The sequence below is a fragment of the Gracilinanus agilis genome, chromosome 3, assembly GCF_016433145.1.
Source record: "Gracilinanus agilis isolate LMUSP501 chromosome 3, AgileGrace, whole genome shotgun sequence".
In the NCBI taxonomy this organism is placed as follows: Eukaryota; Metazoa; Chordata; class Mammalia; order Didelphimorphia; family Didelphidae; genus Gracilinanus; species Gracilinanus agilis.
The window spans coordinates 558,273,361-558,288,457 of NC_058132.1; the positions used below are offsets into that span (position 1 = coordinate 558,273,361).

The following is a 15,097-nucleotide window of genomic DNA, read 5'->3' on the forward strand; positions in this document are numbered from 1 at the left end:
ATATATAGGCAGTTTTTGTAGGGACGGTCCAAATGAAATAAGAAGTAACACTTCCTTTTCTTTTAGACTTATTCTAGACATCTAAAAAAGGGCCAATTTTCATTTCCCTACCACCTAAACTATTATGAAAACCTCATAACTCTTAACTCCCTACCTCTAATCATCCCATATTACACTGGCACCTTAATTGTCCTAAAGCATACTCCTCTGCTCAAAAGTCTTCAATTATTTCCCAAAACTTGGTAGGCTCTATTATCTTACTGGAGTGGATACTCTCTCCACTAGTGCAGATCATAGCCTATCTACCATGCCCTTTCATCCTACCATAATTCTAGTTCATGTCTTTCCATAAATTTTCATTATTATAAATGAAAATAAAAAAATTTAATGTAATATTAATAAAATATTGTGGTTGCTGTTATAAAATTTACTCTCAAGTCAAGAGTCCATTAGTAGCACCTAACAATGTAATTTTAATAAAAATGGAGATATAAGAAAAAGGGAAATGAAGGAAGGGGTCAAAAAAATCTCACTTATCTAGAAAAATACTTAAGCCAAAATCCCAAACCCACTGAGCCACTTAGCCTGCCAAAGCCCTCAAGTAGCAATCTTGAGAGTGAGAGAGAGAGAAAGCTCCACCCCACACCTCTTATTGTCCATGCCCCTAAGTTCTGCTCCATATGCATGCAAAAATGGAGAGTGGAGTAAGACAAACTTAAGGAGTGGTTTCTATCATCACAATCCCCACTGTGATTCTACTGGGAGATGAGCATGTTGAAATCTCCCAGATCTACATGTCTAATCTCCCCAATGATCCTTACAAATAACCAGGTTATATCTCTTACAAAAGGTGCATACAATATCGCACTATCTAATAAGAAATTACAACAATTGGAGATATGAGAGAAATAAAAGAGAAAGAGAACAAAATTATTGGTAGGCACATTGACAAAAAAACAATTAGGGGAAAATACCCTTTGGCATAAAAGTTTACAGTCAAAATAAATGTGTTAAATCCCCTTCAGTTCAATTCATTACATCCCAAAGTACATTCTGGATCTCCCAATGCAGTGTATGGCTTCTGCGGGCTTCCCCATGGCACCTTCTCCAAACAGTTTACTTTCTCAATTCAGGGAGTTAATGAGCTTCTTTTGCTGAAATTACTCTCAAACAAGAAAAAAATTAATCTTGAATTTATGACAATTATGCAAAAATCAGAATCACCCCACAATACATAGCTTAGTTATGAGGGTATATGAATCAATTGTCAAAATTTGGGGGAAAAACATATCAAAATCTATGTATATAAAATTCTAAGTAATCAATATAAGCCCATAACAGGTCCTTGAATCGGGACCCAATTAAAGTAATTTATGTCCTGCAAGCCTGTAGGATAATTGTAACAATGTAGCACTTACCCATTGGCAGCCAGGACTACAGAAAATTGCCATATTATAAAAGAAAGAAAAGGACTAGATTTTGAAACAAAAGGGAAATAAGATTCCCTGGTCTCATTTTACCATCACTCTCAGGGAGAGGAGAGCCAAAATGGCAGCCAAACAGGTACTTTTCCTGAAATCTGGCATGGGGAAATCCTTTGTCTGGCATTGTCAAACAGCCACTTCCTTGAACCTCAAAACAAGTCTTCTGTCTTGGTGCAGATTCTCAATAATCTCACCAGGATTGGTTGGTTTCCTTGACTTTGTTCTTCACAGCACTGTACAGTGGCTATTTTGTGATTCCTTCTTCTGAAATGAGACATAATTATTAGTTTAAGTCTCATAACACTTAACATCATCAAGTACCTACCCAACACATTAAAAAAGTTTCTCTGTTTCTATTAACATTTCATGGATACCAATGTTGTCCATCTATTATCCTTCACTTAACTATTGGACCAGCCTGCTTCTTTTTTCAATGATAATTTTCTCAATTATGTATTTTTGTCACTTCTTGAGGGAAAATTCATCATGAGTAATATGATTAAATCTACTTACACCAATTGTGCATCTCTCATTTGCCCTTTAGTTGATCTGAATACATTTTTTAAAGATTCTCACAATTTAGGAACAAAGCATCATTAGGAAAATATCACTGTCAAAACTGGGAGCTTTGATGCTTTGTAGTTATTTGGAATCTTTAAAGGTACTTGTAATTAGCCCATGTAACCCATTCTAATATACTATTTTCCTCATTCAATCCATCAATTTTGGGCCTACATCATCTGTCCACAACGCCTGACCAAAGTATATAAACTGACAGTTCATCCATCCAACTATATTCTTATAAGTACTAGATAATAAATTCCTTAAAAGAAAGAGGTGTGTGTTATCTAAATTTTGTATCTCCCTAGCAAGTATATCATTCCCTTTATGCATACTAAACATTTAATTAATATATGGCATACCTCTTCAGACATTTTCTTCCAGGCAATAGGATATACTCATAAGGATAAGATCATAGCTCCCTAGAAGTACATCATTAAATAAGTCACATTAATTTTCATTGTTCCCCTTTATGCATCATTACCCTTTACCATCATCTTTATTGTTACCATAACTGATATTTATCTGGAACCATATGGTTTACAAAAGACTTTATATAATTTTTGCACACTATGGCCCAGCCCCATTTCCAAGGGTCTCTGGACACACATAAGCTTCGATTGGATCTTAGACACCTGACCCCAAAGGGGTCACAATTTTTTTCTCTTTGACTCTTCTCCTATCCAGAAGGAAAATTCCAGAGAAATACCCCAAACAAAGTTTAATTACTAGTTTTCCCCCCATAGAATTTATCCATATGTGAGTAATAGGGTCCTCTCCCACAAGCCAATCAATATGCAATGTGAGTATTATGTCATTTTTATAGGCTAGTGCTTGGGTGAAATAATATTGTGGAAGGCCTTGAATGACCAGTCTTAAGAACTTGTTTTATTTAGTAGGCAATGGGGAACCATACAAATATTATTCTAATTCCTCATCACAATGTAGAGTTCCTCAGTCTTCTGAATATAAGGTCCTCCCTCAATATAAGGTAACCTCTGGCAGGTTCTATCAACCTAGAAAGGTCAAAATGATAAATTGTGGCTGATGACCAAGGACAAGCTAGAGAGTATGGAGAGACTCATTGCCAGTAGGTTAATGAGTAGGTGATGAAAATTTTAAGATATTAATTTTTTACTTTCAATTTCAAATTTCTTTCTGTCTTTTAATTTACTTTATTGCAGAAAATATGCAAAATGCAAAGGTCTCAAAAGTATACATGAACTAAGATAAAATATTCAAGAAAGCAATTGCATTTATTAGGCTTTCCTGGAAGGAAGAACCTTATCTGGGGATTAAGTTTAGAACTTTGCTACCCAAGTACTTCACAGCTATTATCATGGGGTGCAGGAGCCAAATCTCCTGGCTTCAATTCAAATATCTTTGGTTCTTTAGCTACAAGATCCTTCCATTATTCATCCTGTCTTTGAGAACTGTGTTGTTAAGGAAATATTTCTGTGTGCTCCAGTGCTTAACTCAGGAACTCTCAAGCTAAGGTTTATCCAATAACATAACAAAAAATCTAGAAATGTCTCTTCTCAGGAACTAATCTCTGACATGTATTAAGAAAAGGAAAGAGAAAGGGTCAGAGCAAGGCAGTCAGGAAATAGAGAGGTCTGGGAACTCCATCCTGAGGCTACATGCAAACCCATATTTCTCATGGCTGTGCACTTCTTCTTCATGTACTTTTTTAAGATGCCTTTGCTACCTAGTGCAGGGGTAACCAGGGGGACATCAGGGGTGAGAGGAGAACAGAGAGGGAAAGGAGTGAAAATTTAAGTATAAAAAGAGGAAGCCTGGATGTTCTGGACAATAGAGGGATCAGTTCCTTGACAACAATTAATGCCCTTGAGTCTCAGCAATTAATCATTAGGAGGCATGCTAAGTAAATGGGATCTAATCAGAGGAATTTTCTATGTCATCTTCAGCCAGGAACCTAGTGTTCATGTCCCTTAGCAAGAAGATGAAGCAAATGTCTAATTGCAGAGAAATCCATTCTCTATCATTCCATCAAATCGACTGAAGGATCCTCCTAATGATTTGTGGTTCTCCTGCTCAATCCTACTGTGCTCATCTCATTTAATTCATTTGAATTCTATCCAATTAATTTTAATGATCATATCTATATAATACTTCACAGTCTATAGAATGTTTTCTTCACTACTGTCTCATGATATAGGGAGTTTAAATGATTTTCCTAATTTTATAGTGAATTTTCCAAACAAATTAAACTATTTATTATTGCCTGACTATGCCATGAGTTTTCATTACTCTGTTTTTCCTCTCAGAATCATAGACTTAGGTTAGAGATGAATCTCAAAGGTATCTAACCCTAATTCAAATCATGAACTCCACCTACAGTATTCCTAACAAGTAAGTGGGCATCTGGCCTCTGGTTGAGTTCTTACCCATAAGGAGCCCATTCCACTTTCAGGTAGATCTAATTTCTGTCTTTGAATCAAGATCCGCCTATCTATAACTTCCCCTTTTCTATTTGAAAGGCTCTTTCTCCAAATCTTTGCCTACCCAATGCCTGTTCATCTTTTAAGGATCAGATCAAATACCATCTGATCTGGGAAACCTTTCCTGATTACCACAATGAAAAGTACTTTCTAAATCCTTTATACTACTCAAGTACTCTTCTTCTATCTCCTCTAAAGTACTTCTCTCATGCTACTTTGTGGCACAACAATTTGGCCACATGTCTTATCTCTTCTAGTAAAGTGGAGGCTCCTTGAAAACAGAGGTGGGATCTTGCTTATCTTTTATTCCCCAATATTTAACAGTATATCTTGAACAGAGTGGTTACTGAGGAAATGTTTTCTAAAAAGAAAACATTAAAAAATTAAATTATTTTTAAAATTCCTAATAAAAAAAAGATCTAAAACCTTCAGAAGAAAAAAATAAAATGACTTATAGAATATAGAAAACAAATAAGTAAAACTAAATAACTACAGTTGGCAAAGTACAATTCATGAGGAAAGATTAGAAGTGTACTGAATTTCATTGAGCCTGAAAAGCAGTGAGGGGGAGGAATTATACAGGAAGGATCAAAGGGAAATAATGGGAAGAAAGTAAGTGAGAAGATGATTTAGGCTAAGTATCATGGAAGAATTCATGCAAGTAAATTTCAATGAAAATGGCCATAGAGAGGAACTGGTGGGAGTATTATTCCTTTTGCCGTTAAAATAGTATGAGGAAACATAACATATGAAACAATTATGCAATGAGAAGGGAATAAAGTGACCCAAGAAACATTATGAATTTCCCTTAATTTACATAATACCACTTTTTCTGTAAGGAAATTTAAATACTTCATAAACAGTTGTATTCTTCTGATGCCCCTGTGAATAAAGGACACATAATGATAAAAATAACAATAATAGCCATAAGAGCGACAATGAATTTTTATGCTGCATCATACATGTGGCATATAACTAAGTTCAGAAGAACAAGAGTAGGATATATAAATCTGTATATAATTAAACCTGTGGGAGCTGTGGAGATAATTGAGGACTGCGCAAGATGAACAGAGGGTGGAAGACAGAGATGTGGGGCTTATCTATGTCTAAGGAAAGGGAAAAGAATAGTGATCCCTCAAAGAAAACTCAAACGAGAACTAAGGAATAGAAAGAGGAAGGATAAGCATCAGGAGCAGAGACACAAAAAAGTATCAAAGGCTTCAGAAAAGTTAAATAGAAGGATGTCTGAAAAATGACAAGTGAATTTAGCCTATAACTAGTGAATTTAAACCTTGGAGAATGCAGTTTCAGTTTAGCGATGAAGTTGGAAACCAGATTGTGTTGAGAAGTAAACAAAAGGTAAGAAAATGGAGGCAAGTTTAAATAACCCTTTTTACTTCTTTTAAAAAGAATTTGACTGTATAAGGGGAAAGAGATGAAGTACAAGAGCTTTAGGGGATGGTAGGATAAGGATATTTGGGGTTTTTTAATGTTTTTTTATTATTTAGTTTTTTAATTATATTTTTTCTCTTTCTCTTTTTAATTTTTAAGTATTTTTCCATGGTTACATGATTCATTTTCCCTCCTTCCTCTTCCCTCCCCCTACCAGAACTGACAAACAATTCCACTGAGTGATATCTGTATTAATACTCAATATCTATTTCAATATTATTCATTTTTATAATAGAGTAATCTTTTAAAAACAAAACCCCAAATCTTATAACCGTATAAATAAGTGATAAATCATATGTTTTTCTTCTGCATTTCTACTCCCACAGTTCTTTCTCTTGATATGAATAGCATTCTTTTTCATAAGTCCTTCAGGATTGTTCTGGATCATTGAATTGCTATTAGTAGCAAAGTTAATTACATTTGATTATTCCACAATGTTTCAGTTTATGTGTACAATATTCTCCTGGTTCTGCTCATTTCACTCCACATCAATTCATGGAGGTCTTCCCAGTTTTTATAGAAACCAAGCAGTTCATCATTCCTTATAGCACAATTGTATTCCATCACCACTGTATACCACAAGTTGTTCAGCCACTCTCCAATAAAGGGACACCCCTTCATTTTGCATTTTTTTGCCACCACAAAGGGCACAGCTATAAATATTTTTGTACAAACATTTTTTTCCTCTTTGGGGCACAAACCTAGTAGTGGTATTTGTCAATCAAAGGACATGAATTCTTTTAAAGCCCTTTGGGCATAATTCCAAATCGCCTTACTGCATGGTTGGATCAATTCACAACCCCACCAGCAATGCATTAGTGTCCAAATTTTGTCACATCCCCTCCAACATTTATTATTTTCCTTTACTGTCATATTGGCCAATCTGTGTAATATGAATCTGTTACTCTAAAAATTATGATCCCCAGAAAAACCACAATTCCCAGCACTAAACTCACTTCCTGTTGTTACATGCTGATGTAGATAGGATGTTAATTTTATGGAGTTCCCTCTCTCACTCTTTCCTTCCTGTCATGGCTTTGATGGATCAGGGATTTTTGAGCAGGTAGATATCTTAGTCACATGGTTCTATTTTGTCAGATAATAAACTTCATAAAAATAATACTTGAAGTATTGAACATTAATTTAAATCTTACAATGATCCACTCTTCTATCCCTTAGTCAGTACCATATTTTTTTGATGATCACTGCTTTATAATCTACTTTAAGATGTAGTACTGTTTGGCCACCATCATTCATATTTTTTTTCATTAGTTCCCTTGATACTTTTGATCTTTTGTTCTTCTAGATAAACTTTGTTAAATTTTTTCTAATTCTATAAAAAAGTTTTTGGTAGTTTGATAGGTATGGCATTGAATAAGTAAATTAATTTGGGTAAAATTGTCATTTTTTTAATATTAGCTCATCCTCCCCACAAGAAATTAAAATTTTTCCAATTATTTAGATCTAGTTTTATTTGTGTGAAAAATGTTTTGTAGTTGTGTTCATATAATTCCTGAGTTTGTCTTAGCAGATAGATTCCCAAATATTTTATATTGTCTAGAGCAGTGATTCCCAAAGTGGGCACTACTGCCCCCTGGTGGGTGCTGCAGCAATCCAGGGAGGAGGTAATGGCCACAGGTGCATTTATCTTTCCTATTAAGTGCTATTAAAATTTTTTTAAATTAATTTCCAGGGGTTAAGTAATATTTTTTTCTGGAAAGGGGGCGGTAGGCCAAAAAAGTTTGGGAACCACTGGTCTAGAGTGATTTTAAACGGAGCTTCTCTTTCTAACTCTTACTGCTGAGTTTTGTTGGAAATATATAGAAATGCTAATGATTTGTGTGTATTTATTTTGTATCCTGCAACTTTCCTATTGTTATTAATCATTTCCACTAGCTTTTTAGTTGATTTTCTTGGATTCTCTAAGGATAGCATCATACCATCTGCAAAGAGTGATAGCTTACAGTCTCCTCAATTTCTACTTTAATCCCTTCAATTTATTTTTCTTCTCTAATTGCTACCACAAGCATTTTAGTACAATATTAAATAATAATGGTGACAGTGGGTATCCTTGCCACACTTCTGATCTTATTGGGAAGGATTCTAACTGTTCACTATTGCAGATGATACTTGCGAAGATTGTAAATAAATATTATCTGTTATTTTTATGAAAGGCCCTTTTGTTCCTATACTTCCTCAGGTTTTCAATAGGAACGAGTATTGTGTTTTATCAAAGACTTTTTCTGCATCTATTGAGACAATCATGTGATTTTTGTTAGGTCGGTTGTTGGTATGGTCAATCATGCAGATGATTTTCCTAATCTTAAACCATCCTTGAATAATCCCACCTGGTCATAGTGGTTTGATTTGTCTAGTTCTTATAGGGAAAGGTTGAGGTCCTCCACTAGTATGGTTTTACTATCTATTTCCTCCTTAAGCTTCTTTATTTCTCCTTTAAAAATCTGAATGCTATACTATTTGGTATATATATGTTGAGTACTGAAATTTCATCATTATTTATACTGCCTTTCATCAATATGTAATTACCTTCTTTATCTCTTTTAATCAAATCTGTTTTTACTTTAGCTTTTTCTGGGGTCATGATTACTACTCCTACCTTCTTTGTCTCACCTGCAGCCTAATAGAATCTCTCCAACCTCTTACCTTTACTCTGTGTATATCTACCTGCCTCAAGTGTGTTTCTTGAAAACAAGATATGGTAGGATTCTGGTTTTTAAACCATTCTACTATCTACTTCCATTTTATGGGTGAGTTCATCCCATTTATATTCACAATTATAACTGCTCTGTGTATCCCCCTCTATTTTGACTTCCTCTTTTAAACCTGACCTTTTTCTTTCATTCTTTCCCTCTCCTCCAGTGTTTTGCTTTTAGTCAGTCTGCTCCCCCTTTCCCCTCCTTTATATTACTCACCTTATGCCTCCCTTCTTATATCCCTCTTACTATAGGACCTTGTGATTGCCCCCTAAACTCTACCTCCCTTGTATTATTCCCCTCCCCAAACTCTGTTTCTTATTCCCCTTCTACTTCTCTATAGGGTAAGATACAATTCTATACACCAACAAATCTGGCTAATTCTATACACCAACAAATCTGGCTGTTCTTCCACTCTAAGCCAATTCCAATGGGAGGAAGGTTTAAGTATTACCTGTCCAACCACTTCCTCCCTTCCATTGTATTGGTCTTCCCCCAACTCATTCTTAATTATGTGATATAGTTTACTTCATTTTACTTTTTTTCCCCATTTCTCTTAGTATTATCCTCTTTTTCACCCCTAAATAGCTTACTATCACACTATCTATGTATACTTCTTCTAACTATTATGATAATGATAAAAATTTTTAAGAGTATTTCTATGAAGCAATGAAGATCCAGGTGCAACTAGATGGCATAAATTCAGAGTTAACTTGGTTAGCAAGGTTATGTAACTTTCTGCAGCCAAGCTCTGCAACACAGGAGTATAAGTAGAGAATACAAATGGTGGGATCAAGCCAGAACTAAGTCTTGGCAAGATCTGATTGGCAATAGGACAAGAGTACAAGGAATTCAATTGAAAATAACTTTAGATCTCTAGTTATATATGTATTTGAGCTGGCCAACTATAATATCAAAACTGTGCAGGAAGGGAAATGTGGCCAAAATGGGACAATGGATGAACTATCCGAACAGAGAAGTGAAGGATCTGGAGTTCAGATTAAGGATGTAGAGTATGCTTAGAAGGAATGAGGTAGGAGAAGACATGGAATGATGAGAGTTTCTGATCAGAAAGATTATACTAGTAAGATGAATAGATAATAATGGTTCTCATATCTAAAATATATTCCTTCAATCTGAAATTTCTGTAGTTTCCAAATATTTAAATATTCTCTGAATTCTCAGATTTAAAAAATGGGTCAATTGACAGCAATATTTCATGAGTGAAAAAATAGGACTCCAAAAAGTGGCTTATAACCTTATCTTCTAAATGATTAAAAGAATGATTTCCAGAAGTTATAAAGGTTTAGAAATCCTTTTAAGCAGAAGTTCATGGTTTAAAAGCTTTTGGATTTTAAAAGCACTTTAAGATGTGCAAAACTCTCTTTTCATAACAATGTATGAGGTAGTTAATACAAGTATCATTACCTTCCTTTTATAGATAAAGGAACAGATTTACAGAGAGAAGAACATTGTATTAAAACACAAGTGGAGCTTCGGGTTGATTTTTTGATGAATGACAAGGTTGAAAGAAATACTATAGATGCAAAACTAGAGTTAAAACCATAAGAGAAGCAAAGATTCAGAATCTTTTTTTCTTCAAGAACTCATTTGGCAATATAAGGCTTATGGACCCCTTCTTAAAATATGGTTTTATATGCCGAAAACAAAATATGTAGGATTAGAAAGGAAATCAATTATATTGAAATATAGTTTAAAAATAATTTTAACAAGTTTAAGAACCCCTGACCTAGAGTAAAATGAAACAGGAATAGTTTACCAATACCTTGCTATGTGACTAAGGACAAATCATTTTTTGCCTCTGGTTCCATTTCCTCCTCTATAAAATATAAGAATTAATCTAAATCAGAAATTCGAAACCTGATATTAGAGTTGTTCAGGTTTAATTTCATAATGAAATGAGACACTTACTTGTAAGTCATTAAACAATTAGGGAAAATTTTTTACTTTGTCCTGACCAAAAAAAATATATGCAACAATGAGATTTCGTGGCACTAACCTTTGATAGTCACAGCTTCTTTCATCTTCATATGGAAATGCATCTGGACAGCAAAGTAGATTATAGTGACAAAAGTTAGGACACCACCCTCAGCCTCTGTTCTCTGAGTTCATCAGTAGAAATCATACATTGCTGACCTTGCAGACAATGAAGAAGTTGTCCTGCCAGCTACTGTCTTCAACGTGATCAACAGTGGCTCCCTTGCTGGTAACAAGCTGGCCATGCAGGAGTTCATGATCCCCCCTGTTGGGGCACCAAGCTTCAAGGAGGCCATGAGCAGTGGAACTGAGATCTACCACAACCTGAAGAATGTGATTAATCAGAAATATGGACAGAATGCTACCAATGAAGGGGATGAGGGTGGCTTTGCTCTTAATGTCCTGGAGAATAAAGAAGCTCTGGAGCTTCTAAAGACTATTATTGGTAAAACTGGTTACACTGATAAAGTGGTCATTGGCATGGATACTGCTACTTCAGAATTCTACCAATTGGAGAAATACAACTTGGACTTTAAGTCCCCTGATTACTCCAGTAGACACATCTCTTCTGAGGCTCTCCAGGACCTCTATCGGGGCTTCATCAAGGATTATCCAGTGGTGTCCAATGAAGATTTCTTTGGCCAGGATGACTGGGAAGCTTGGACAAAATCCACTGCAGGCATCCAGGTGGTAAGAGACAACCTCACTGTGACCAATCCCAAGCACATTAAAAAGGCTGTGGATATCAAAGCCTGCAACTGCCTCCTGCTCAAAGTGAACCAGATTGTTGACTAAATCTCTCCAGGCATGCAAGCTGGCCCAGTCCAATGGGTGGGGAGTAATGATTTCTCATCATTCTGGGGAGACTGAGGATACCTTCATTGCAGAACTAGTGGTGGGTCTGTGATGGGCAGATCAAGACGTGGTGTCCCCTGCCAATCTGAGCTTCTGGCCAAGTATAATCAGATTCTCAGAATTGAGGAAGAGCTGTGGAGCAAGGCTAAGTTTGCTGGAAGAAACTTCAGAAACTCTAAAGCCCAGTAGGTTGCTTCATGCCTCAGAGGGTCCAGAGCTAGAGGGCACCAACCACCTGAGTAGAAGTCTGCTCCAAGCACCAGACCAGGGCCTGTGCTGCTTAGTGTCCCTCTCCCCTCCCCTCTGTGATGTTCTCCCTGCTTTATTAGAACTATACCTACCCAGTGCTGTTGGAAGACCTTACTTTGTGACACCCCCAGCCTTGCCCCCCACCCCTTTGTGGCCACATCTGGAGTCATGTACTTACAATTGCAGGCCAGATCCTTAGTGGATTTTATGTGCAGAATAAAAGTATTCAGTAACCCAGTGATGGGGGAAAAAAAGTTAGGACACAAAGTTAGAGGTGTCATAATTGCCAATTTTTTATGTCTATAAAAATCAGGAAATTAATCTGTACTGGGGGAAAATGGAAAAAACACTGATCCTAACCCACCTGGAGTCCATGAACTTTTAAAATATATTTGAATAACTAATTTCATGTAATTAGTTTCCCTTTAATCCTATATATTTTATGCTTTTCAAAGCCTTTTTCTCAGAAGGGATACATGGAATTCCAAAGAAGTCCATGCCAGAAAAAAAGGAAAAAAAAAAGAAAAAAAAGAAAAAACCCTTAAACAAGACAATTTCTAAAGTCTCTTCTAGATCTAAAATTCTACATTTGTATTATTTTAAGTAATTTAATTCTATGATTAAGCATTAAATGTCTATTGTATCATCAACAAAATTTTACTGAGCCTCTGTAATAAAAATAATAGCAATTAAAATTTATTTGGTGCTTTAAGGTTTACAAAGTGATTTACATATATTACCTCATTTTATCTTCACAACTATGTGAGACATATTATTATGTTGGTTTTATAGGTGAAGAAACTGAAATAGAGAGAGGTTAAATGCTCATGGAAGGTCACTCAACCTGTAAATGTCTGAAGCAGGATTTCAGTTCAGGTCTTCAAGGTCAAACATACTCAACTGCCCATATAATTTAGTTATCATGCAACCAACATTGAACTTATGAAAGGAGTATACAACATAGTCCTAACCCTCAAATAGCTTACAGTCCAGCTCCAGCTCTGATTTCTTCTTGTCCCATCTGTCCTAATTGATGCTATTATCCTGAATTAACATATCCTTGGGTGACCTTCTATCCATCTTGTTTTCAATTTCCTCTACTTGAGATTCAGCAAAAGCTGCATCCTGTCATCATCCTTCTCTCTTACATATTAAGACTACCATGGGACATCCAAAGAACTTGAGGTCCTTTGGGTGAGGACAACTAGCTAGCTATCTTTAATAAAAGATCTCTAAAAACACTGACCATATTAATGGACTGCAATAGATAATTGGGAAACCACTGCATGAGGAAGAACACTAAAGAATACTCTTTAATTTGGAAAAAGAGATTTCATGGGACTCTTCACTATTAGGGTCCACCATGCCAACTTCTACCCTATATTTCTCAGTGTCATGATAATGGCTTAGGAATAATTCATTGCTAATGATCAAAACCTGTGTCATTTTAATTTTGCATTAAATAATCCCCCTCCCCACTCTATTTCCCTGTCAGTCGTGCTTGAAATATTTCAGTTCAGGTCAATAAGAACTTAAGTGCCTACAATATGTCAGGAACTGGGAATTTGAATATGAAAAAAGACAGGCATCCCTGTTTCCCTCTAAAAACTTACAATCTAGTGGTAAGGGAAGGATGTGGGATAAGGCATAAACAAAAAGGAGAATGATACAAAAAATAGGATAAAATTAAAGGAAGCATTCTAGACTAAATGCTATGGAAATCACTTTCATCTAGTAAGAATCAAGAGAAGACTATGTCAGATCAAGGCCTTGAAATAAAAATGGAGCTAAGTCATTACAGACATAGAGGACAGCCCTCAAGAATGTACAAAGGTTGGAAAGAGTATGAAGAGTAAAATAATATTCCAGTAAGACAAAAATTCTTTGATGGCATTCTTAAATTCATTTGGCAAACTTATCATGCCATTCATTACTAAGTTAAGTTAATTAACATTACAAGATGTTAAAATGATTGAGTAGCTGATATTCCTTCCATTTTGAAGAGTCTATGGTCTTAAGATGTGACTGGTCTAAGTGATAAAAAATTGAATGTGATGTCTACTGCAGGATTGAGTAGAAAATACACAGAATTAAAGGAGACCATCATTCCAAAGATCTTCATTTTTGTGGGGAGTTTGATTCCTTTTTGTCCCCAGAATTACTATATGTATGTTATTCTTTCCAAAAAACATGATAGGCTTTTGGATATAATTTTATAGTTCTCTGTGTGGCAATGCATGTTGGAGTCCATACAGAAGAAACAACAGAATTCAAAAGTCAGTATAAGGAAAATGGAAAAGAATCCATGTTCCTAAAAAATTCATACCAGCTCTGTTTTTGATGGCAGAGAATTGGAAACAGAAGGGATGCCCATCAACTGAGGAATGACTTAACAATTGTGGTACCTGACTTTGATGGACTACTACTGTACCTTAAGAAATGATGTACAGGTTAATTTTAGAAAGACCCACATGACATTAGGAAGAATGAAATGAGCAGAACCAGGCAAACATCACATACAGCAACAGAAATATTGTTTGTAGACTGACTTGAGTGTGTTTACTTTCAGAGAAAGAATTGATAAACAGAAATAGTTAAGACAAAGTTGTATATATACATACATATATCTTTTTGTCAAATGATGCCTTGTCTAATGGGAGAGGGAGGAAAGGAGTTAATTTGGCATTTAAACATAACAAACAGATAAGTATATTTTAATTAAAACAAAATCAAAAAAGCCTATGTAATTCCAAAGGATTTTGTATGTAAGAATTTCACAAGTAGACATTTGCAAATGAGATAACAGAGAGAGAGAATGGTGTGTTAGCAATGCCCTTAGACTTAGCATCAAGTGACCTGGTTGGATGTCCCATAACCAAAACTAATGTAATATTGTCCCATGGAATGCCCCATGTAGCCTTGGTCAAGTTATTTAACCTCTCTGAACTGAGAATTTTCTCATCGCTATGTATTGCCACCTTTGGGCTTCTTCTCCAAATTCACACTGCAGGTTAGGTTCCCCTAGGGAAGATAGGTAGGCAAAAAGGTTAAGAAAAGATACCCCAGATACAGAGTATATTCCCAGGGCAGGAAGAAATCCAGTTTGGTTAGTGTAGATGAGTCATATGAGATAGAACTAACAAGGTAAAATTATGTCAGATAGTGAAGAACTTGAATGCCAGACCAAAAAAAAAAAAAAAAAAAAAAAAAAAAAAAAAAAAAAAGGAACTTCATTCAGATGAAAGGGTAGAGGTTATAAATAAGCAGAACACTAATAGGAGCAGATCTGAGAGATATAAGGAAGATGAGTCAGAAAAGGCAT

General features: G+C 35.5%; 1 pseudogene; it reads left to right on the forward strand.

Annotated features, from left to right (window-relative positions):
* Positions 1 to 5,806: 5,806 nt before the first annotated feature.
* Positions 5,807 to 11,715, forward strand: LOC123241845 (annotated as a pseudogene).
* Positions 11,716 to 15,097: the final 3,382 nt, after the last annotated feature.